This window comes from Eulemur rufifrons, chromosome 21 (assembly GCF_041146395.1).
Source record: "Eulemur rufifrons isolate Redbay chromosome 21, OSU_ERuf_1, whole genome shotgun sequence".
NCBI classification, from domain to species: Eukaryota; Metazoa; Chordata; class Mammalia; order Primates; family Lemuridae; genus Eulemur; species Eulemur rufifrons.
In genome coordinates this window covers 7057103-7083414 of record NC_091003.1, presented here as the reverse complement: position 1 = coordinate 7083414, position 26312 = coordinate 7057103, and the positions used below count along the sequence as shown (strand labels likewise).

The 26312-nt window shown below is 46.0% G+C and overlaps 1 protein-coding gene across 2 annotated transcripts in view; it reads right to left on the bottom strand.

The window, feature by feature from the left end:
* CUX2 (cut like homeobox 2) overlaps nucleotides 1-26312 on the bottom strand; it is a 234449-nt gene that overhangs the window by 142359 nt on the left and 65778 nt on the right. The gene's annotated exons all lie outside the window — the stretch shown is intronic.

Here is a 26312-nt window from a genome sequence, read left to right as displayed (position 1 = left end):
ATATTTTATGCCATTGTACATTGCCTTACAAAATTCTGCCTGCTTTCTGAGATACCAAAATGTGAGCGTGTGTATATATAAATATGTCCCTTTTATTTTGGGTGGGAGGGATGTACTTTGCATGTGGCTCATCTTAGCACAATCCTTCTCATTTGGAAATCTGATGGAAATTTATGAATCCATGATAGATCTTGCTAAGAAATTCATGGTACATTCTGTCTCCCTTGCCCCCAGGCGAAGGTTTTCCAAGCATCACCACCATTGTCAGAGTCACTGCAGCCAGCACTGACTGGGTGCTTACTAGGTACCAGGCATGGAGCTGAGACCTTGACATTCATCGGAGGCCACTCAAATGTATAGGCTTTGAAATTGCCCAGAGTTGGGTTTAAGTCCCAGCTCTGCTTCTTAATCACTGTTGACCAGGGGAGAGTCATTTTACCTCTCTGAGCCTCAGTCTTCCTCACCTGTAACATGGGGATGATATCGGTACTTATCTCATGGGGCTGTTCTTAGATGCTTAGATGACGCTTATTAGCACGGGGCCAGACAGACAATAAATGCTCAGTGCATGCCAGTCATTTTTATCATATTGTTTAGCTCAAAGAGATAGCATCATGCTCATTTTACAGATGGGGAAACTGAGGCTTGGAAAAGAGAAATACTTTATTCAGGTTATTGAATAAGTAAGTGGCAGGCACAAATATCTTAACCACAAAAGACTGTCTCTTTTGAAGAGTAAAAGGAAGGACACCTCTAACCAAGGAGTGTCTCTGTGTGTATCTGGGGGGGGGGTAGTGAGCTAAGCCCCCGAGCCCCTATTTGTACCTAAAATATGGATATAAATTATAATCTTAATTCTAAGGACCTAAGAAATTAAGTTTGGTGATCAACAAAGAATATCTCCCTTCATACGCCATCTCCTCTCAAACTTTGAGATGACACTAAAAAACGAGACCAGAGAAACAAGTCATCTGGATGTCACCTGAGGCTCCCCACTCACTTCTCAGGCATTATCTCCAAGTGGGAAAACTGAGCCATGGAAAAGTCAAACCTGGATCATCATAAAGAGACATGGTGCTACTTTGAAAGGGGAAAACAGAAGCTCAGAGAGGTCATGTAACCTGCCAAAGGTCACACAGCTTTTGAGGTCACATTAAGGACCTCTGCTCCTCTGGAGCCTCAACCAGCATGTGACAGGACTGCAAATCCTCCCCATTTGGATTATACAAAAAAAAAAAAGCCCAAACCGGTCCTTCTTGTTCCCCTAACTTTAGACCACCACAGCCTGCCTGTGCAGGGGCTATATTTAGCTGATGCTTTTTTCCAGTTTCGTGTGGAAATGGAGAACATTTACTGGATGAAACCTGTTAATATGGAAGAAGAGGATGCACCCAGCCACAAAGCCGGAAGCCGGTTGCTTCTCAAGACCTGCCTTCCCCTTGGCCGGGAAAATAAAATTATCCTCCTGTACGTGTATTTCCCCACCAAGAGAGGGTTCTCGATTTGACAGGCAGTGCTTCAATTCACAAAAAGAAAAAAAAAAAAAAAAACCCTCAATGAAACTCCAAAAATCTCTTCACTGCTAGCTCAATCTACAGTACTGATGAAAAAGCGAGACTTGTCTTTAATTGTCACTGGTCCCCCATCAACAGATGCTGCTCTCTCGCTCTTCTGCCCAGGAAGTTGGGCCCCTGCATAGCCCTACGGAGCCCTCGGAAAGTTGTTAAATGGGTTTCTAGTTCACCCCAAGTCTTCTGCTGCTTTTGCAAGTACGGCTGACATGGAAGGTCTCACACTGGAAAAATGTCTTTAAAGAATAAAGGGACGGGGAGCTGAGCCAGAACAGGGAGGAAAAAGAAGAAAAAAGTTACTGAAAATGCCAAACACTGGCCACACGATTGCCTCACTGCTCCTCCTAAGCACTCCATTTACGATCGCCATTTCACAGACAAGGAAACGGGGGCTCGGAGAGGTTAAGTGATTTACCCAAGGTCACACAGTGAGTTCAAGGCACAGCTGGGATTTGAACCCGGGTCTGATTTTAACATCCAGACCTGTAAGTCCGATCAACCCTTAGGCAGGGTGATGGCAGACACACCACCTTTGATACAGTAGGCAGTTCTTGGGTGGCAACTGTTCTGAAATCTTATCCTATTTGAAATGACCTTGGGAAGCTCAGCCCTGCAGAAAGAATGAAGGAGCCTGTGCACCGCATACGGCCGCACCTTTGTTCATCCACTCGGTATAGCAGGTTTTCTTATATCAGGTGTTCTCTGGGGTGATACAAAGACCTTCCAAGGAAAGGGATGCCATTGGCTGGGTCTGAGATGAGGCTGCATCAGATAAAGCCAGAAACTCCCACTGCCTTAGAAGAGCCTCCTCTGAGAGGCCTGAAGGCTTTGTCCCAGTGCACTGCTGGAAAAATAACAATCTCAGTAACCACAACCTTGAGCACCATTATTTCTAAATAGGAGCCCATTACTTGAATCTTCACCCACATATGCCATTCGCTGTTCTGTCCTCACTGGCCCTGAATGTCCACTCTCTGCAGCCCGTCCCAAGCCAGGGAGGCAGAAAATGTTCCATCACACACCCTTCCTCCTCCATTCTCTCCCAAATGCTATTGGTTCCCCGCCCACTGAGCACAGGCCAGCAGGGCCCCTCTCCTCTCTGAAGACAGCCTCCAGGGACGACAAACTTTCCGGTTTATAAGAAGGAATGTCACATCCACGACCTCCTCGGTCCTTGTAAACCTCCCAGAAGAATGGAAGCTATCTGAGCCCCATGTCCCCACGAGGACCCTGAGGCTCAGGAAGGTTAATGGCCTGCTGGAGACCACACAGCACTCAGAGGTGGGCCTGTCCCGCCTGGATTCTGTCTTGGGTCGGGTCTCTGGAGGCAAAACCCGAGACTCGTGTGCTAGTGACTTCCTGGGGAATGGGCATGCCTCCCCGGGAGGCAGGAGGGCGTGAGGGAAGCAGGTTGGGGCACGGGGAAGGAGCTGAGCAAAAATGTGGGCCCAGCAGGAGTCTAGTGTCCCCCCCCCAGGAGTGGTTGCGGGGTAAATGGCACCACAGGGCAGTCCTCGAGGGAAGGGGTCCAGGCTTGCATTCCTCCCACGCCCACCACTCAGAGGCTGTGGGCTGCCCCGTGTGAGGCGGGGCAGGACACTGTGAGATTCCTCGGTGAAGGGGACAGCCAGCTCACAGCACGTGCGTGCTGCCTGGTGAAGGGATCCGTGTGGGCCACCAAGCATGGCTCCCAGAGATTCTGTTTGTCCTTCTTCCCAGCAATTCAGCGAGAACGGTGGCAGGGATGGGGGATTCCTTGCCTAACTCAAAGCCAATAGTAGCAGACCATCCCCCCACCCCCTGCCCGAGGGGGGAGACCCTGGGGGCTGCTATGGGGAAACAGGCACAGAAAGGTTGAGCAGCCTGACCGAGGCCACACAGCTTTTGATTCCGTTTACCACGGAGCCCGAGCCATGACCCTCTGTAGTAATGAAGGGTTGACAGGCAGCCCCTCTGCTGTTCCCCCCTGCCCCCACCTCTCCTTTCTCCCCACCCCCACGTGGCTGCACCTCCCCTTGTCAGCTCCCCAGCGCCCGGGTGCTGGATGGGAACAGTGACACCTTGTCAAACAGGCTTTTGATAAATGCAAATCTCTCTTAATTTGAATTTAATTATCAATGAAGTGAGCGACTCCCAGATCGCTTCTCCCCATCAGAAACTGGCAGATACATCTGTGCGTAGAGCGAGACTGGCATCTGCTGGTTCTCATGCCAAGCCCCTCCCACCGGCCAGCCTGGCAGGAGCTGCCGCTCTGGGGGAGGGAGAAGGGGAGGGGGACAGGGATCCCCCACAGCTGGGGTCCCCACAGCTGGAGCCCCCACCTTTGCAGCAGCCCAGGCTAGAGCCTTTCACACAGCCAACCCACACTGTCCCTTTCCAGATGCCCAGAGACGTTAAGACGCTTGCCCAAGGCCCAACAGGAAGGCTGGACTCAGGTGACCTGTGCCACGGCCAGAGCTTATTCCACTGTCTCGTGGCCACCGTCAGGGGCAGGGGTTGGTGGACCAATGCTTCAGTCCTGTCCTAGGCTCATCCCTAAGCAAATTCTGGAGAGACGGTACCACTGAAGAATTATTGGGCACTTACTGTATGCCAAGCACTGAACTAAGCCTTTATTCACACTAGCTCATTGCATTTGTGCAAAACAGCCGTATATGCTATGACAATCTCCCACTTGCAGTGGTGGACACAGAGGCTCAGAGAGGTGGGGTGCCTGCCCAGGGTCTCTGCCCTGAGAGAACAGAGCCTGGACTCTCACAGAGTCCCATGAATGTACTTGCCACACGGCATGGGGGCGGCCCAGAGGGAGGAGGGGACAGCCGGTCTGAGCAGAGCAGCTCAAACTGTGGGCCAGAGCTGAGGCGCGTGCTCTGGGAAGCTCCCAGCAGTCCTCTCGGGAAGGTCTGATTCCAGGAACTCGGGGGCAGAACCTCCACTTTATAAACTTCACCACATTAAAAAAAAAAAAAAAAAAAAAAGTAGCAACACCCACGCTGTGGCTTGCCCTGCTGTCGGCATTTTACAGACGCGAACTTGAGAGGGTCAGGTTGGAAACCCCATTTTACAGATAAAGAAACAGAGGCATCTAGAACTTGGGTATCTTAAAAGTACATCAATTTTTAACATTAGATAAAAAAATAAAATAAAATAAAATATAAATCCGTGTCCCCAAACTAGGAAATAACGATCATTCAAAACCCACCATCTAACAAGTGAAACGTCTCTGAGGTTTGCTTCCGGATGCTCTTGGAAAACAAAAGCTAAGCGAAGGGGCGGTCGGATAAATGAGACAGAATCGCAGGATGTCGACGGCGGCTGGTGCTGGGTGATCAGGACAAGGGATTTATGATATGACTCCATTTCTGTGGATGCTTGAAATTTTCCACAATAAAAAGTTTTTAAAAATCTCATCACTCAGAAACAACCTCTAGTTATGTTCTAGCATCTTCCCTTCCAGACCTTACCAGGCACCCCCTGTCTCAGGAAAGGGCAGCTCCATCCTCCCACAGCTCGGGCCAGACCCCGAACTCTTCTCTCTCTCCCACTTCCCACGCGCAAATGCTGTTGGCTCAACCTTTAAATTCTAGGGAGAATCGTGTCATTTCTCGCCCTGCATTCTGTCTACCCTCGTCATATGCTTGGACAGCTGTGGCAGCCTCTGCGTGGGGCTCCCGGCTCCTGCCACAACCCCTGGGCCTGCTCCCCACACGGCAGCCAGAGTGGACGACCTCACTCCTCTGCCCCCAATCTCCAAGGCCCAGAGAGAAGACCAAAGTCCTCGCCACATACACCAGCCCCCTTACTCTCCCTTCAATCGGCCAGGCACTAATTGTGGCAAAGCACACATAGCATAAAATTTAACATCTTAAAGGGTATATTGCAGTGGCATTTAGTGCATTCACAATATTGTACAACCACCACCTCTATCGAGTTTCAGAACATTTCATCACCTCCAATCCCAGCAAGCACGCATTTCCCACTCCCCCTCCCTCAGCCCTGGCAACCACCAATCTGCTCCTCGTCTCCATGGATTTGCCTGTTCTGGACATTTCGTATAAATGGGATCCTACAGTACGTGGCCTTCTGTGTCTGGCTTCTTTCACTCAGTATGATGTTTTTGAGGTTCATCCGTGTTGTACCACGTGTCGGTACCTCATTCCTTTTAATGGTTGAATAGTATTTCACTGTCTGGACAGACCACGCTGTGTTTATCCATTCAGGAGATGACGGATGTGTGGGTGGGTTCCACCTTTTGGCTGTTGTGAACAGTGCTGCTCTGAACGTGCGTGTACGTGTTTTTGTGTGAGCACCTGTTTTCAATTCTTTTGGGCACATTTCTGAGAGTGGAATTGCTGGGTCATGTGCTAAGTCTATGTTTAACTTACTGAGAAACCATCAAACTGTCTCCCATGGCAGCTGCGCCATTTTACATTTTGCATTGGTGGTTCCCTCTGCCAGGAATGTTCTCTCTGCAGATATCCTCTTGGCTGCTTTATTCAAATCCTTCAGGGGCCCAAATGTCACAATCTCAGTGAGACCCTATTTAAAACTGCATAAACCCTACCTACCCCACACCCCACCCTCCCCTGCACCCCATTCTCCCTTCCCTACTTTTTCCCTCCATAGCACCTATCACCATGGACTGGCCACACATTCACTTTTCTGTTATTTACGGTCTTTCTCTCTAGAATACAGCTCCAGCGGGGTGGGGACCTTTCCTGTCTCACCACTGAACCCCAGGGCCTCGCACACAGTAAGTACTCAACAAACAGCCCCCAGAGCAGTCCTTCTAGTACACAACTGAACCCCAGCTATTCCTCTACTCAAGCCCTGGATGGCTCCCCCAGGGGAGCCTGCCCTGCCCCACTCTCCAGGCATTTCCCTGCCATGTCCCCACAGGTATCCAGTGTTTAGGTCACACTGAAATAGCTTTCAGAACATATGGTCCTTCTGCCTAGAGTTCCCTTTCCCACCTAGTTTTCCTGGCAAACCCTCCTTTATCCTTTACAACATAGCTCAGTGTCACCTCCTCCAAAGAGCCTTCCCTGACCTCTCTAGGCAGAATTCAGTCGGTCTCCCTGGATAGCTCCTTCATACCTACAGCAGCCCGCATTGTTCTGGGTTCATATTTGGTTTGACTACATAAGCTCTCTTTGTCTCTCTCTCTCTCTCACACACATAAACATAAACACACACACACACACACATAAGCACACACACACCCTGTGGGCTGTTTCTCTGGAGAACCCTGACTAATACAGATTTTGGCACCAGGAGTCATGCTAGAGGAACAGAATTTTAAGGATGAGTTTTCTGAATTGGTTTTGGGGTTTCTGAGGTTGGCTCTCTAATCTGATTAGATTTAAAGACACAAATGACTATTTCCAGTAGTGAAGAGAACATGATAGGTAGCACATGGTGTGATCTGGCAATAGGGACACACAAAATATCTCCACTGGATACTCCTAATCAACCACGTATAGGGAGCAAGGACCTGGGTGACTGTGTGTGATACATTTTTGGCAAACTAAGGAATATGTGATTGTCCGTTTGCTCTTAATGCCTCAGTACAAAACAGGGAAAGAAAAGAATGAGCTCAGTGATCTGAATTACCAGCTCTAGTGTCACACAAATGATCTGGACGCTTCCATGTGTAGCCTGAAAGAGACTCTTATTCCCTGTAGCCACAGGAATGAGATTTCTGAAAATCAAACCTAGAATGTCATCCTGTGACTGGCTGAATTACAATGCAAGTTGAACTCGCAGCCTAGCAGGGTGTCACTGTTAAAGTGAGGGCACTGACTGGGAAGGAATGGGACCCTGAAAGTTGGGAAGGGGACATGTGGGGAGACCGATGAAGCTGGGCACACTGAGCCCCTACATTCTGGGTCTTCCTCGCCAGTGGACGGCGTCTTCCCACCACCAGTGGGGGCAGCCTCTCCTCCCCCTACTTAGGGAGCTGACGCTGCACTGCCTGAGGGAACCGCCACGGCCCCCCTGAGCTGTCACACAAGACAGTGCCGAGTCCTCGGGACCCACCCACAGCCCCACTCTTTGCTCCTACACCTCTAACTAGACTCGAGTCCCAGCAGGCCCCTAAAGGTGAGGTACAAAACGTGACCCACGAGGAGGTGTGCTACACTCCGAAATAACTACTTGAGTTTTCTGATTTACACAGACAGAAATTTGGGAGACGTGCAAGGGATGGGAGGGGGACACTGATGGAAGAAACGACGCTGGATCTGGCTGAACTGCCTGACACGGGCTTACTAGGCAGAGATGCTGCGTTCAGTGTTGCAGCTCAGGGAGGCAAAAAGGGTCCTAGCGGGTTGCCTGGTTAGCTGGCTGAAACGTGAACAAAAAGGTGCTCGACAGTGAATGAGCTGGAAATGCCAGACCTGCCTTGGTTTAATCTAAAAGGAAGAGATTCACTGATTCAGTGAAATTGGAATGTTAGGGTGGATCTGTCACTTAAGACCTACTCACCCCCACTGGGAAGGTCCAGGAGACATACTTTTCAGCAATGCTGTAAGAAATAACTTTGTGAGTGGAGCCTCAGCATCCTTGAAGAGCTCTGAGATCATTCTTCTCTGCAGGCCAGACCTGACAGTCGGAAACCTAAACACAAGAGCCCAAGTGGTGGCTCTCAGCCCCCAAGGGCCAGATGGGTGTGGCTACTGCACAGCGAGCGCAGCCACAGCAGCCGTCAGAACAGTCCGATCTCGAGACCCACAGCATTGGCTAGTTGATCATAGTGTTCCTAGAAATGAAACAGGAAGCCTACGAAATTAGTCTATCTGTATAAGCACAGAAGTTCTAGATCAAGTTTAACAACAAAAGTTTAACCTGAATCATAAAAACAGAGTCACAGCCCTGCATTCAATTCACAGACTAGAGCCAGTTTACAGATCCAGAATTCTCTGAATGAAAGGGAGGCTGAGTCCCCCGAAGGAAGGAACTTGGTACCCCACCCAAAAGTTATACTGTTAATTTTTTCCCCAGCCTTCCCCAAAGGGACCTATGGCCTTTTACCGAGGTGAGTGCACTGGGGAAAAGGAAGAAATCAGAACTTTCAAGCACTACTGGACACTGACTCTGAGCTGACATCAATCCCAAGAAACCTGAAATGTCACTGGGTCAGAGAACAGGCTCATGGAGGTCAGGTGATCAACAGAGTTTTAGCTCAAGTCCATCTCACAGTGGGCCCAGTGGATCTCCAAACCCATTGAGTGGTTACTCCCCCAGTTCCAGAACGCATAATTACAACAGACACACTCAGCAGCTGGCAGAACCCCCACACCCCTGACCTGTGGGGTGAGGGCTACCATAGAGGGAAAAGACCAGTGGAGACCACTAGAACTGCCTCTACCTGGGAAAACAGTAAAGCCAAAGCAACACTGCATTCCTGGAGGGACTGCAAAGGTTAGTGCCACCCTCAAAGACTTGAAAGATGTGGGGCGGTGACTGCCACCACAGCCCCATTCACCTTGCCTATCCGGCCTGTGCAGAAGACAGATGGATCTCAATGACAATGGATCATAAGCCTAACCAGGTGGCGACTCCAAAGCAGCTGCTGTACCAGATGTGGTTTCGTTGCCTGAGCAAATTAACACATTCCTTGGTACCTGATGTGTAGCTACTGATCTGGCAAATGCCTTTTGCTCCATGCCTGTCCTTAAGGTCCACCAGAAGCAGTTTGCTTTCGGCTGGCAAGGCCAACAGTACACCTTCACTATCCTGCCTCAGGTATGTATCAATTCTCCAGCCCTATGTCATAATTTAGTTCTCAGGGATCTTAATCTCCTTTTCCTTCCACAAGATACCACATTGGCCAGGAGTGGCAGCTCATGTCCGTAATCCCAGCACTCTGGGAGGCTGAGGCAGGAGGATTGCTTTAGGCCAGGAGTTCAAGACCAGCCTAGGCAATATAATGAGACCCCGTCTCTACAAAACATTAAAAAGTAGCCAGGCATGGTAGCTATAGTCCCAGGTACTCAGGAAGCTGAGGGCAGGAGGATCAGTTGAGTCCAGGAGTTCGAGGCTGCAGTGAGCTATGATCATGCCATTGCACTCCAGCCTGGGCAACAGAGTAAGACCTCATCTCTACTAAAAAAAAAAAAAAACAACCAAAAAAATGGTATCACACTGGCCCATTACTGATATTATGCTTGCTGGACCTTGTGAGTGAGAAGGAGCAATGACACTAGACTTACTGGTAAGACATTTGTGTGCCAGAGGGTGGGAAATAAATCTAACAAAAATTTAGAGACCTTCTACCTCAGTGAAATTTCTAGGAGTCCATGGTATGGGCCATGCTGAGGTATCCCTTCCAAGATGAAGGATAAGTTAATAGCAACTGGTCCCTCCTACAACCTGAAATAAGGCACAATGCCTAGTGGGCTTCCTTAGATTTGGGAGGCAAAATATTCCTCATTTGGGTGTGTTAATCCTGCTCATTTTGAGTGGGGCCCAGAACAGGAGAAGGCTCTGCAACAGGTCCGGGCCGCCGTGCAAGCTGCTCTGCTGCTTGGGCCAGGCGATCCAGCAGACCCAGCGGTGCTTGAGGTGTCAGCAGCAGATGGGGATGATGTTTGGAACATGTGACGGCCCCTATAGATCAATCACAGCACAGGCCCCCAGGATTTCGGGACAAAGCCCTGCCGTCCTCTGCAGATAACAGCTCTCCTTTTGAGAAACAGTTCTTGGCCTGCTACTGGGCCTTAGTAGAAACTCAACGCTTGCCCACGGGCACCCAGTCACCATGCAGTCTGAGCCGCCACGCCATCGAGTCGGGCATGCACAGCAGCACTCCTTTATCAAATGCAAGTGGTGTGCACGTGATCAGGTTCAAGCAGGCCCAGAAGGCACAAGTCATGTGAAGAAGTGGCCCAAGTGCCTATCGTCCCCACTCCTGCCACACTGCCTTCTCTCTCCCAGTCTGCACCTATGGCCTCATGGAGAAGTTCCCTACAGTTGGCAGAAATAGGGAGAGAAGACTCGGGCCTGGTTTAGAGATGTTTCTGAATGATAAGCGGGTACCTGTCGAAAGCGGACAGCCCCCTTCTGAGACATCCCTGAAGGACAGTGGTGAAGGGAAATCTTGCTAGTGGACAGAACCTCAAGCAGCACACCTAGCTGTTTCCTATGCCTGGAAGGAGAAATGGCCAGTCCTGCAATTATGCGCTGATGCATGGGCTGTGATCAATGGTTTGGCCCAATGGTCAGGGACTTAGTAGGAACATGATTGGTGACAAGGAAATCTGGGGAAGAGGAATGTGGACAGACTTCTCTGAAAGGGCAAAAAATGTGAAGATATTTATGTCCGGTGTGAATGCCCACCAAAGACTGACCTCAACAGAGGAGGATTTTAATGATCAAGAAGATAGGATGGTCCATCTGTGGATACCGGCCAGACTCTTTCCCCAGCCACCCCATCACTGCCCAGTGGGCTCATGAACAGAGTGGCCACAGCGGCAGGGATGGAGGTTACGCAAGGCTCAGCCACAAGGGCTTCCACTCACCAAGGCCAACCTGGCTAAGGCACCGCTGAATGCCCAATCTGCCAGCAGCAGAGATCAACATTGAGCCTCTGATATGGCACTACTCCCTGGATTCCCTGGGGTGACCAGTGTCAACTCTAAACACTCTGGTAGTTCCTGAAAAAGTTAAGCATAAAATTGCTATATGATCCAGCAATTCCACACTTAGGCATATATCCCAGAGAACTGAAAACAGTTCTTGTACCCGAATGGCCAAAAGGAAAAAACAACCCAAATGCCCAGCAACAAATGAATGGATAAATAAAATGTGATATATCTATGCAATGGAATATTAATCAGCCATAAAAAGAAATGAGGTACTGACACATCCTACAACATGGATGAACCCTGGAAACATGATGTGTGTGAGAGGAGCCAATTCAAAAGGACACATACTGTATGATTCTGTTTACATGAAATGTCCAGAACAGGCAAATCCACAGAGACAGAATGAATAACGGTAGTTCCCAGGGGCTGGGAAGAGAATGGGGAGTTGCTGGTACTGGAGCTCAGAAAGTGGTACCCCAAAGTGAGAGCCTCAGCAGCAAAAGCTCCTCTCTGACCTGCCTCTGGTCCCTCATTCTCCCCTGAGGCCACAGACACTAGGATCCCTCTTCCCCAAGGCGGGTCATAGAAACCAGAACCCCTTTTCCACAAAGCCAGCTATAAAACCTAAAAATATTACTCTAGCCTTCTCCTGCCTTTCTGTGCAAATACTGTCCATAAAGAAATTATCTGACCTACCTTGATTACAGGTCACAACTCCCCCGTTCCCGAGAGGATCCCGCCCCATAGCAGAAGGAAGGAACGTGGCATAGAGAGGCCAAGAGGAATCTGAACAGACAGGCCTTGCTGGGTTTCCCACTCCGTCTATTATTAGCATTACATCATATCGTTTATGTCCAATCATATTTCTACGTGGCTGTCCATACTTTGTTGAACCTAAGCATAAAAATGAATAGTTTTCCTATATCTTTGGGACTTCATTCTGAAGGCTCCGATGTCACATAAAATTGTGATCAAATAAATGTGTATGCCTTTTCTCCTATTAATCTGCCTTTTGTCAGCTGATTTTCAGGGAAGCTTCAGAGGGTGAAGGAGAAGTTGTCCCTTGGCCCCTATACTGCTCATGGGTACGGGTGTCCTTTTGGGGTGATGAAAATGTTTTGCATCTAGATAGAGGCGATGGTTGCACAACATCATGAAGGTACTCGATGCCACTGGATTGTTCACTTTGAAATGGTTAATTTTATGTCATGTGAATTTCAACTCAACTAAAAAAAAAAAAGTCCACTTGGAGCCATAATGCATGACTTCAAACCCAGTTCTGACATTTGCTAGCTGTGTGAGCTTCACCGCTTTGAGTCTCAGTTTTCTTACCTATACAATGGGACCAAAAAGACCACCACTCTCCATGGGTTTTATGAGGATTAAGTGAGCTAACGTATAGAACGGGCACAAGATTTGGCACATGTGAAGTGCCAGGCAAATGTTAGCTATTCCTGTGATCGCTTTGGGGTTCACAGAGTTTTCCTGGTGTATACTTGTTCCTTCAGGACTGGGTCAGCCAGAGGCACAGAAGGCTCCTGTGAGCCCCAGCAGGCCCGGCCAGGACTCCCAGACCCCATGGCTGCATCTGACATCCAAGGAGGGGAGCAAACATTTCCTGCCCATTAAATTACAGCAGGAGCCATCCATCCAGGAAGAAATAAAAACTGTAAATATCAAAGCTGATGCACAACCTTCCTGGGCTTCTGCTGCAACTTCCTTTCTTTAATAATTATTGTTTAAAAGAAGCAGTCTGTGGCAGGGCAAGGGGGGAGGGGTGGGTCCCCCACTCCATTTAAAGTTCCCTGCACGCACTGACTTGTGTCCCCAGATCAAATCTCTGCAGCCAGGAGGAACTAGCCAGTGGCTGTTTGCTCTCCGGACGTTATTTATTGCTGGTGTAAATTGGCAGGATCTCCCCTGGTGCATAACTTTTTTCCCTGACTTGTTTCTTTCCAGAAGATCCCAGACTGGGGGGCCAGCCTCGCAGACGCCAACAGAACAATCTTCTTTCAACAGCATTAATTATCTGTATGGCTTTCCATAACAACAAAAGAAAACATCTTGACCCCACCGCCTGCCAATATTTAAGGCACTCGGAGAGGGAAATCCTTTTATCTTTGCATCTCCCAGAACAGTTCGGTTTGATGAAACATCCTTCCCAACCCCCCCTCCCTTTTTATATCCCGAACTTTCTGGCCTGATTAATTCTCCCCATCTCCGTAAAGGGCTGTGTATACTCTGGAGTGTTGACTTGATTTTCTTCTATAAAAACATCCTTGCAAGAAATTAAAACAGCTTAGCCCCTCCTTGCTCCAGAAGCCACTTGTAAAGACTTCTATTTCCCAATAATGAAAGGTGGGGTGGGGGCAAATGAAAAGATTTGTAGCGGAGGACAAGGGTGGGGAGGGAATGTGGAAAATGGAATATGGGTTGAGAAGATTTCTTTATTTTAAATTAAAGTTAAGGATTAAAGCCATCAGGCTTTCAAGAGTTATCATGAAAGGCTTTTTGGCAGTCCCAAGTGGACGGGCCGTAATCTTCTTTTTAAATGGCTATATTTAGACCACAGCGCACTCAGCCAGTCGCACCAGAAACTTCCAGCGGGGGACTGCGTGAGGGACGGAGGATGGTGTTTTGATATTAGCTGTGGAAATGGGATTTAACCTCCCAGCAGTGATTTGTTTTTGAGGAACGTGTAGCACCTGGAAACAGCACATATATTTTAGCTAGCAGTGGAAGGGATTCTTGGCCAGAGTCACCTCAGGAGTAAACCAAGACTTCATTCACCCCAAACGCCCCTCCATTCAAGAACTGTCAGACTCACACCTATAATGGCACCTCCTATGAAAGCATCTGTGGCTTATAACTTACACAGTCCTTTTCAATTGGAAAAATTATCTTAAAACCTTGTCTCTCTTAACAGGCCAATTAGTGTATTAAGCAAGACATTATTTATGGAAAATACATTAATTTCATCATCTGCCTCCTGGTTTAAGCTCCATGATCATGTTTAATGTATCTAAAATTTGAAAAATTCACCACTACCCTGGTTGAGGATAACCAGAGGATGTATAAAGGTTATTCTAGCGAGGGCTATACCACACATTAAATCAACATGGTGAAGAACGATTCACCACCACCCCACAAAAAACGAATAATTCACCCCAAAATATAAGATACCAAGTTAGTTTCTGTAAGTTTTTTTTTTTTTTTTGGTAACAACTTTAGCAAGATTTGTTTATGTCTGGAATAAACCACCAATGTTGGTGCAGCCCAAGCGCAGAACCCTGAGAAGTCTGGCGGGTGACAGGTAGGAATCCGAAAATAGTAATTCAGTGGAAACAAGAATATCTTGGGCTTCGGAGACAGCAGGACCCCCTGGGCTGGTTTCAGTGTGGTTTGGTTTTTGTTCATTACTGGAGCCACAAGTAAGTGTTCTAAAATCAAAAGTGACAATGACCCAACTTGCAAGGCGACATAATCCTCTCCCAGGAAGCAAAAACACGTTTCCTGCATTTATCTCAAATTGCAAATCAAAGCAGACCCTGAAATATTTTCTCTGAGCTAATCTCCAGCAGCCTGGTAACTTTAAAGGGGTTTAAATTAGATCAGATTTTTTTTTTTTTTTTTTTTTGGTCACTCCCTCCCTTAATCACCACGACTTGGGAGAGAAAGTGTCAAAGGAGCTAAGAACAAAGGGCCTCCTTCATAACTCTGGGCAGAAGCTTCTCCTTCACCTGCAAGATTCTACCAAGCTTCCCAATATGCCAGTCTTCCCAACAGCCCAACTCCCGCAGTGAGGCCTGGGAATGAACCAACACGGTTAAGAAGGTTCTCCAGGATTTTCATGTCCACTGCAGATGTGGAACCATGGCTATTTGTGGTTTTAAGGGGGGAAGACATGATTTAACGCACAATATTTCACATTAAATGCACCAGTTTGTCATTCATTCATTCTTGTGTTTAGCCAATACATGTTTACTAAGCACCTACTATACGCCCTACCCTGTGCACAGCACCAGGGCACACAAGCAACATAGAGGATAATGGAAAGAGTCCCTGTCCTTACGGAATTTAAAGAAAAAACCAAATAAGCAAGTTCAATACAGTGTTGGAGCTGTGCAGTGGGAATGAGGGACTCTTCATGTTATATACTTTTTATGTACCTTTGAAATTCTCCACAATAAAGTTTTTTAACAATAATAAATGTTATTTATTCTATCAACATACTCATCCAACAAATTTTTGTTAAATGAGGCCCAAGGGTCAGGCACCATGCCGAGAGAACAAGATTGAGGGGATCCCCCCTTAAAAGAACTTCTAATCTATTCAATGCTCAAGTCAACATTTTCGCCTATCGGATGAGTGAGGACAGTTAAAACTGTTTAAAGAACTCTGAGAGGGACAGAGGACACTCCATAGACGCACCCAATCTGTCGGCTCAGCAGGAACATTCAAGGTGATTACTTGCATAGATTTTAAGACTCTGGGCAGGCATGGCCACCATTTAAAGGAACACTAGATGGGAGTTGGCAAACTATGGCCCGTGGGCCAAATCCATCCAACCCACCCCATTTTATGAATAAAGTTTTATTGGAACACCACTATGCACATTCCTTTACATATTGTCTATGGATGCTTCTGCACGGCTGTGGCAGAGTCAAGTAGCTGCGACAGAGACCGTACAGCTCACAACGTAAAAAATATTTACTATCTGGCCCTCTAGAGAAAAAGTTTGCCATCCTCTGCCTTGTGGTGTTCTTTACAGGGCACTATTGGGAAAAATTGAGAAACTCTGCCGTGAATTAAATCACCAATCCCCCAATCTGCCTTCTTTGATACCCACATTTTTCACACACAGTTTGCTCAGACTTGTTCGTCTCTACTTTGGTTGTAGCTGGAAAGCTTTAAAAAATCCTAATGGCCAGATCATACCCCAGACCAATTTAATCAGAACCTCTCGCAGTGTATACTGTAAAAAACAAACAAACGAACAAAAACTATCTTTTAAAGCTCTCTCAGGTGATTCTAATGGGCTGCCAAGGTTGAAAACCTGCAGCTTAATAGGAGGAACAAATCCATCTGGCATTGTGTTTTCCAGGTCCAACCCAGCAGCCTCATGGAATCCGGCCTCGCCCTAGAACCAGCTGGATCCACTAGGAGGGCAAGTTGGTCCTTTATAGAGGCTGCTGGTACAGCCAGGGATGGAGGCCAGGGCCTCAGGCAATGGTAATGCTGGTAAATGTTTAACGATGGTTCTCCAGGGGAAACAAGCCCCGACTGACAGTGCCTGCCAGTCTCTGCAGTGTAAGTACTCCCACCACAGCCAATTTCAAGCTACCAACTGGACGTCACTGAGCACACAGCTAAGCAGAGCCGTGTGGTAGCATTCCATCACATGGTATTTCCACCTTACAGATTTGGTAGATATAAACAGCCTCGAGAGGATATGATAGTAAAATATAGTAAAATAATTAGGAAGTGCTGAGTTTTGGGTATTTATTACCTTGGTTTGAAATATATTTAATGACAGTAAGTTTGTGTAATTTAATTTTTAATGTCTGTGTTTAACAACTGGTTTGCAAAAGTTCTGGAAATTTAACGCTGGGCTCCTGTGAACTGGTAGAAGCTGGCTCTAGCAATGAACTCACTAGGTCAAGGGTTGGGAGTCACCTGTACAGGAGAGAGTTGGGGAGGGATGGCTGGCAATTACCAACAGGAACTGTAAAGGGAGGTTTCCACCCTCTACCTGGGAAGGGAACTAGGGCTTGCTGCTCCCTCGCTGTGTGACCCTGAGAGTACTGGTTTGCTTCCCTGAGCCTCAGATTTCTCACCAGTGATGTGAGGTTATAATAATATGGGCTCTGTAGCTAAGATTGGCCTGGGTTCAAATCCTGGCTCTACCACTTCCTAGCTGTGTTACTTTGGGTAAGTAGCTTTACCTCTCTGAACCTCAGTTTTCTCATCTGTAAAATAGAAATAATTATAGTATCTACCCAACAGGATTGTTGTAAGGTTAAAAGTGCTCTTCTAGGTAAACAGAACATGGCATGTGGTGATTGACCAATAATTGTTAGCTCTCATTACTATCTTAGAGGTTTGTTTTAGGATCAGATGAACTCCTTGTTGTTTCCTGAGTGCTTATGGTAGTCATTAATGCTGTCTGTCAAATACTTCTGGATCTCTCCCATGCATAAAGTAGGACTGCACTTCTTGGCTACTTGTGGTTGAATGCGGCCATGTGACTACTTTTGGCCAATGAGCTGAAAGCAAAAGTAATGTGTCACTTTCAGGATGGAGCATTTTATTGTTTGGTACAAGACTCCTCTGGAGGTCTCTATACTTCTAGGCTGGTGAATGACACATTAGAACTGGTGACTGCTCCATCAATCAGCCTGGGACCTTGAATTACTATGACGAGCAAAGGCCACTGCCCATGCATGATGGACATGTAGCCCACAAACATGTCATGTGAGCAAGAAATTTGCCTCTATTGGGTTAAGCCACTGAAATTTCGGGGTCTTTTGTTACTACAGCATAATACAGCTATACTGACTAAATACACTGCTAAATAAATGGCATTTATTGCCACTATTAGCTATGTCACCATATTCTCCAAAACCACAAACATCATGCAAAAAAACTCACCCTCTCCTCAACTTAAGAGAAAAACTTTAGTATGGATTCATTGCCAAGTGTAAGGAACTGAGCACAGCATTAGCTGCCCAAAGAACCACAGCTGAATCTGGTGCTTACGAGCTCTGTAACCTTAGGCCAGTCATGATCTGTTATATGGGAATAATAATTATAATCATATTTGCCCTTGCATTAAAAGGCTGTTCTGCAACTAAAATGAGATAATGCACTGTTTGAAACATAAGCTATTACTGTTGATGGAAACTATGATCTCAGGTTGTGACAAAGTTAGATTTTTTTTCCATTGCTCTTCAGGCAAGCCCCCAAAGAATTCCAGTTGAGTTTCTGTTTTGTTTGTATTAAACACCTTAGATCCAATTCAGAGTAAGCAGCACTGGTCTCCTCCAGGATTCCTGCACAGGACTCCACATTCTTGAGCTCCTTCTCTTTCTCATCTTGCTCTGAATCACCACCATCCTCCAACATGCCTTGGCAACTTATCCCAACAATCCCACCCTTCTCAGAAAGTTCTTCCGGAAGTCTTCCTTAGAAATGCTTACCCTGGGGATTTAATTAATGCTGGGGCCTATATATCGATTTGAGATCAAAATGTAGAATGAAATCTATTAAGTCCAAGTAGCGTCCACAAACCAATTAGTTAACAACACAATGCTCCTAAACTGCCAACTCCTTCAACCTTAAAAAAAAAAAAAAAAAAAGCAGCTCTTAATTTCATCACTCTGTCCTCAGCACTGCAACGTTTTGCAGGCCTTGGCATTTCCTAATTATGAGCACAGCCTAATTCAATCAAGATTCCACCGCTGGTTTTTCTAATGCTCTGACTGATGCTGTGAAAGCAACACCTTTTTTTTTTTTTTTTTTACCCCAAATAGATTAAACCTCTGTATTATAATAATTACCTAAAAATTCTCTGTAGATGTACGATTTCATTTTTTAAAATTATAATTACACACATCTACCTGTCAAATGAACAGGAGTTCTCAACATATAATGCATGTCAGCAGAAACTAAGCATTAGGCAAAAGGCCAAGAAAGCGGGGAGGGGGCGGGGGGAGTAGGCCTTGGGTTCTCTATCAGCAAGCAGAGACCAAAGTGCTCATCTAACTATGAATGACAACAGCCAGTGGCCTGCAGATCTATGTCAAAAGAACAGAAGGGCATTCATTCATTCACTATAAATCTGTATTGAAAACTTACCGTGTCCTAGTCTGTAAACAAGGCAGATCTGGTCCCTGCCCTTGTGGAACTTATGGTCTAGCAGGCAAGAAACACACAAAACTAATAATCACATATAATTATTGCCATTTTGATTAGTACCAAGAAGGAAGACAGAGTGTACCAGAGGTTTAACAGGAGCTACATTATCTAGGCAGGACATAACAAAGACCTCCTTGAGGAGATGACACTTAAGCTGGCAACTGAAAGAGGAAAAAGAATAAGTCAGGGGAGGAGCAGGGGGCAGAAAGTGGAGATATACCATGCTCATGGATTGAAAGACTCAGCATTATTAAGAAATGTTATTCTCTCCAAACTGATCTATAGATTCAATGCAATCTCAATCAAAATCCCAGGTTTTTTTTTTTTTGTAGAAATTAAAAAGTCAATTCTAAGATTTATATGAAATTGAAAGGGCATAGAATATTCAAAGTAACCTTGAAATGGAAGAATAAAGTTAAAAGACTTAATCTACCCAATTTCAGAACTTACTGTCAAGATGCAGTAATCAATAAATTGTGCTACTACTCTAAAGATAGACATATTGATCAATGAAAAAGAATAAAGGGCCAGAAACAGACCCACACATAGATGCTCATTTGATTTTTGGATAAAAAAATCAAACCAACACAATCTAAAGGGGAAAGAAAAATCTTTTGACAACAACTCAGTATCCATACAGAGAAAAAGAACAATGAACTTTAAACCCTTACCTCACCCTGTATACAAAAATTAATTTGAGATAGATCATAGACCTATACATAAATGCCAAAACAACAAAACTTCTAAAGGAAAAAACAGAAGAGTATCTTCATGATTTGGGGCTAGAAAAAGATTTCTTAGGCCAGACACAGGAGGAAAAGTACTCTAAACAGAGGGCACAGCATGGGCAAAGGGCCCTGGAGAAGAAAAGAATTAGATTTTTTTTTTGAGAAACTGAAAGAAGCCCAGTATGGCTGGAGTGTGGCAGCGTTAGAAATATTTACTGCTGCAGTATCTCTATCTGCACTTTCAGAGAGTGAAAATACAAGCCACACACTGGGGGAAATATTTGCAAATCACATATCCGATTTGCAAACATTTTTGCAAATATTCAGAATATGCAGATATTTTGCAAATATTCAGAATATGCAGATCTTCAGAATAACAAAGAACTCTCAAAACTTAATAGTAAAAAGACAAACAACCCAACTTAAAAATGGGCAAAATATTTCACCAAAACAGATGTATGGATAGCAAGGAAGCACATGAAAAGATGTTCAACATCACCAGTCATTAGGGAAATGTAATTTTAAATGTTAATGCATTCATTAAAACTGCAATGTAATACCACTATGTCCCTATTAGAATGGCTAAAATTGAGAAAGAAAAAAAAACTGATAATACCAAATGTTGGCGAACATGTGGAGCCACAGGAACTCTCATACATTGCTGGTAGGAATACCAAATGGTACAGACACTTTGGAAAAAAGTCTGGCAGTTTCTTAAAAAGTTGAACATACACTTATCAAATGACCCAGCAATGCCGCTCCTAGGTATTTACCCTCGAGAGATAAAAATTATGGTCACACAAAAACCTATTTGCAAATGTTTCTAGAAGCTTTATTCAAAACTACCAGAAACTGGAAACAACTCAAACATCTGTCAACAGATGAATGAATAAACTGTGATATAACCACACAATGGAATACATACCACTCAGTAATAAAAAGGAACTACAAATACATGCAATGACATGGATGAATCTGAAATGCACTGTCCTAAAAGGAAGGAGAGACCATCACGTACTCCGTCACTCCATTAGTACAACATTCAGAAAAAGGTAAAGCTATGGGGACAGAGAACAGGCCAGTGGTTGCCAGGTGTAGCAGAAGGAGGAAGGGTTTGAATGTAAAGGAGCAACACAGGAATTTGGGGGGGGGTGATGTTTCATATTCTGATTGTGGTCAAAGCTCATAGAACTGCACACTAAAACAAAAAAAAATTATGGTATGAAAATTGAAAATACAACTCCACAAGGCATCTCACGCCCTGCTTAGGTATTTTGCCAGCCCTGCCATCATCTACCAGAGAAAATCAGAAGTTCTTAGCCAGAGGCTCCAGGCCTCAAAACACCTTCCCAGGCTCCTACCCAGCTAGTACTCTCTACCATCCATGCTCCAGCTCCCGTCCACCACTCCAGCTAGTAGAAACTTGAGGGCTTCCTGGAGCAATGTCTGAGTCCAAGGCTGGGGTGGCAAATGTATATAATGAGCCTCAGGGCCTTTGTTAGTGCTGTTCCCTCTGCCTAGATGCCCTCACTTCCCTCCCCTCTCTCCCTGGCAAGCTCCTGTTCGTTCCTCCAAACATGGCTCAAATGTCGCCTCCTTGATTAGTCTGTCCAAAATGCCAGGCACTGAGGCTGGGTCCCCAGATATGCTGGACCCAGCAAGGGTGAGCAGACCGATAGCATCCAATGCCCCAGTATTTAGGGAAATGGTGGCAACCTACACCTTGGATCAAAGTGTCCACATTCCCAAAGGGTTATAATGTGGAAAAAGAGAGGCAAGGGACATGTGTCCAGCTGAAAAACACAGACTTCCTTAATAAGGCTTATTTCAACCTAAGAACATGATGAGCTGGAAACTCTCCGGAGAGGGACGTCAGGACAGGGTACAGCTACTCAAGGGGGCCTGATACTCTAGTCTGCTCTGGGCTCCCCAGGTTCTCCCCTTTAGGTTCCCCAAAGAACACAGCTTGGCCAAAGTTCCCCCCACGTCCCTCTGTATCACACCTCCAAGATGAAGAAGCAATTCCTTCCCCACGCCCAGACGGATTAAGGAAACAGCAAAGCCCCAGAACGCCGCTTAAGAGAGATTTCTTAGGCTGTATCTCTGTGAGTCAGAAATAAAAAGTGGGGTTTCAGCATCGTGCAATTAATGCAGCAAACATTGATTTCTGCACTGTAAGAAGCTGGTTCATTAATTCCAGATGCTCCCACCAGTCAAACCCAGGTTCTGCTTCTTTGCAATATGAGGCAAATGAGAATACTGAATTTTAAAATTCCTTTCTGTAGTAACCTTTATTACCAAACAGAGCATAAAACCCACCCACCCAGACTGCTTAATTCTTCCTAAATAATTAACAGCACCTGCTCACCTCCCCATCGACATGGGCAAAACTCACTGCACTGCCCAGCCCTTCTTATGAGAAGAGAGATCAACTGGCCACCGACCTTGGCCACTGCCCACCCAGCCCCTGAACGACCACCATTTGCTTAGCCATGGAATATCCCTCCCGAACTCCCAGCATCAGGACTTCTTTACTGGATTAGATTTTTCTCTGAATCACCTCTGAAAGGTAAAGACCCAACAGGAACTTTCTGAGAAACATGTCTACGGGTTCTTTGAGGTAAAAAAGAAAGGAGAAGCCCCTGGGGAGAGCTGTTTCCCTTTGGAGGAGGCACCTACAAGTTGAAACCTTTCATTTTTTTTTTTAAAGGCAAATTTCCTTTTAGGGGAGTTGGTGCAGTTAGCAAGGCTCAAACTCTGTAATTCAAGTCCAGGAGCAACTGTATTGTTGGGTTTTCTTGTCATTTGACAGAGCCTTGCTACTCAGTGTGGTGTGGTTTAGACACCATCAGCATCACCTGGGAGTCTGTTAGAAATGCAGACTCTCAAGACACTCCAGGCCTTCTGAAGTCCTAGGAATGGGGGAAGCTCTCCAGGAGATTCTATGCACGCTTAAGTTTGAGGACTACGGATTGAGATCACCTGCCACGAGGGGTCCACCGAAGCAGAAGTCTGATGTCTGATGGCCACCATTTTGTTTGTGGGCTCCTTCAACTGGACTCCAGCTGAACATGGGTCTTGAAGATGGGGGAGACCCACCCCTGTTTTCCACATGAAGAAGTTACGGGGAAAGAGCAAAAGTGGATAAATGACTCCCAGTTGGTCATTAACCTGGGACAGAGTTGGTAAAGGGATGAAGCAGCTGGGATCCAAGTTCAAAGCCATTGTCTTGAACTAATGATGTTTCTTTGGCGAGAGGCACCCACAGGCCCAACTCGTCCATTGCCCCACACCCCATCCTTTGTCCCACTTTCCCGATTCATAAGAACAGTTTCTTTATCCAAGAGGAACTTGGGGATGAAACACTCGGTCCTTTGAACATGTGGGTTCCCCCTTCATGCCCACCCCCAGCCTTCTCAGTTATCCCGGTGAACACAAACGAAGATTTCATGCACCAAATACCATCCGGCTCCAATTGTCATTTCAGGATTCGCACCATTTTAATGAATGCCAAAACTGTTTTTTCACTTGATAGAGCCTGACAAGACCAACAATCACAGATTAGAGAGAAACTTCTTGCTTTTCAACAAAGGTTAATAAATAATGACAGCATTAAGTCTATTCTGATTAACTATGCTGAAAGATATTATTGCTGTTTGTAACATGAAATCATTATTGGATTAAGCACAGCATATAAAAATGAAATGTGAGTTTTAATCTCAAACGTAGAATGCTGGCTGCTCAGATAAAGGTGGAGGGAACACTCAGAAGCTCGTATTAATTTTTAAGTTGCTCTGGCAAAGGGATATTTTACATCGCTTGTCTGGTCTGGATCTGCTGGGGAAGAGGAGGTCCCTCAGTGAACTCTCTTATTGCCCCCCTCCCTCCACAAAGATGCTAAGAGGCAAACAGCAGTGACAAACACCCTCGTCAATCTGTCAATCACATCACCTTGAGTGGCAAAACAAACCCTGGCAGGATCCAAATGGGGATCTGATGGACCTCACGCTTCTAGGGGTGTCTCTGACCTCAAAGACCTTCCCCAAGAAAATGTCAACCGCAAGTAAGGAGCTGCAGGCGGGGGAGATCCACCCTTGCTTTCTAAAAGAAAAAGTAGTTGTAGAAAAGGTAGAAAAGTGAATAAATGGCTTCCAGTGGGGGTCACTGACCTGAGACACGTTAGGAAAGAGGTGAGATCCAAGTTCAAAGCCACCACTTTGACTCTTTCTCCAGCATACCATCCACTGTGGACTGCTAGGAAAATGCTCCCCAGCTGTGTGGTTCCAGATGTTTTGTACATTCATTCATTCGGCACCCAGACTGTGCTCTCTTGATACCATTGGTCCAGGGCTCCCTGGAGCAATGTCTGAGTGCAAGGCTGGGGTGGAAAACATATACAGTGAGCCTGGAACAACTTGTCCTCACAGAAAGCAAGGAAACCATCCAAGGCCACCGGGGGAGTCCAGAGGGTTCAGAAGCTGACTTGCAGAGGCCCCCACGTGCCTGAGGTGGGATGACCTGAGCATGAATAAGGAGAGTAACTGAAATGAATTAGGACGTGTCAATTACACTTACATCCATGGGCTCCTAATAATATTTTTAAAAACTTTCATCTGCCACCTTTAGAGGATGCCAGGGAACCAGCTCATTATTTTGAAAACTGGCAAATAAATGGAAAGAATTAAGCATTTATCTTCCCTTTTGTGGACACACTTTCCTTCAGGGTAAGCAAATAATTGATGAGGGGTGGTTTCTCTGTAGAGACATCTCCCAGCTAAGAAAGAGAGAAGGAGGGATAAAGTCAATGGCTCAACGTTTAGCAACCCTTAATGAATTAATGGACCCAGGCAATGGTTATCCATGGGCACAAAACCCAGCGGATGAAAGGGTGATGGGGAACTTGACAATGGACAGATCAGACTGACAGCTCTTGAATCCACCGATCAATCTCAACGTCCTGAAAGGGAGACAGCTGCCTGACAGAAGGGCACATGGCCACCTGCGATGTGGTCTTGCCAAAATTGTCAAGCCGGCATCTCATCCAGGCTTTGGGGCTACTACCAGTTCGCAGGAGCCGCAGGAGCTGGAGGAGAGTGGTAAATGACACTGCAGGGACGGGCACAGCCAAATCCAAGGGAGGGAAACTTTATGGAATGGTCTGGCTTCTTTAGCAAGAAAAAAAAAACTGCAAGAAAAAGAGAGAGAAAGAGAAGGAGAGGAGGGTGGAGACCAAAAGAGAGGAGAGAGTGGGGTGAGGAAGAGAGAGAAGAGACAGAGGGACAGAGGTAGTGGGGATGGGTACAGAGAGCGGGGGAAACAGGATAAAACATGAATCCAAGCCCATACTGATATAAATTTAAAAATGAATAGATAAATAAATGGGAGAGAAGGAAAAGCTCTTCAATTAATAAATGCAGGAGTAATGATGGAAATAGAAAATCACTTGGCAAACACCACGGCAATGATTGTTTCAGGCAAGCAGCATCGAATGCTGAAATTAGTGGGCAAAAGAATGATGACAAACAGTATTACATTGTCTCAAAATGTTTCCCCACAAGTACTTATTAATTATAAAGGGAAAAATAATAATTTTACAGTGGCGAATCCAACCAGGCATCACCTTGAGCAAGTAGCCAAAGTTAACATCAACAGTAGTGGGACAAACAGACATCAGGTACCTCCTGATCTGACGCACCAAGAAGGACACGCACCAAGAAGGACACAACATCACTCCTGTAGCATTTCTACCAAAAACGCACAACCTGAATCCTCTCGTGAGCAAACACCCTACATTCCCAAATGGAGGGACATTCTACAGAATAAATGGCCACGGTCATGAAAAACAAAGGACTGGAGGACTATTCCAGATTAAAGGACATCACCGAGACATGACAACTGCATGCCCTGCACAATCCAGAACTGGACCACGGACCAGAAAGAGGACACCAGTGGGACAAGTGGCAAAATTTGAGCCCAGTCAGTTCATTAGATAATAGTGTTGCATCCATGCAAATTTTTCTGATTTTGTAATTGTTCTGTGGTCAGGTTGGATGCTAACATTCAGGGAATCCGTGGAATTCTCTGGATTGTTTTGGCAACTTTTTCTGATTCTTTCTGAAATGATCTCAAAATGAAAAACTTAAAAAAAAATTACATTTGAAACCTTCCCTAACTGCCCTGTCTCATTTATTTGCTTTTCTTCCTCATGAATTTTAATTTGAGGCATTTTTTTCTCACTGTAGCTTACAAGTCCTCTCCCAGACCCTTCCATTCCCTGTACCCTCTGGTCCCCTGCCCAGGGAGTGGACATTCTGCCTGCCAGGACAGACATCCCTATGCCTCCAGCTTCCCTGCGTCGGGGAGGACAGAATAAACACAGCGAGAACTGTGGTATCAGGCCCTGCCCAGGAGAAACCTGCAGCTCCCACAACTCCCCGAGGCAACAAAAGAACTTAGCTGGGAACATGCAGAAAAGAATCATAAGTGATGTCTACATGACATCTTCGCCT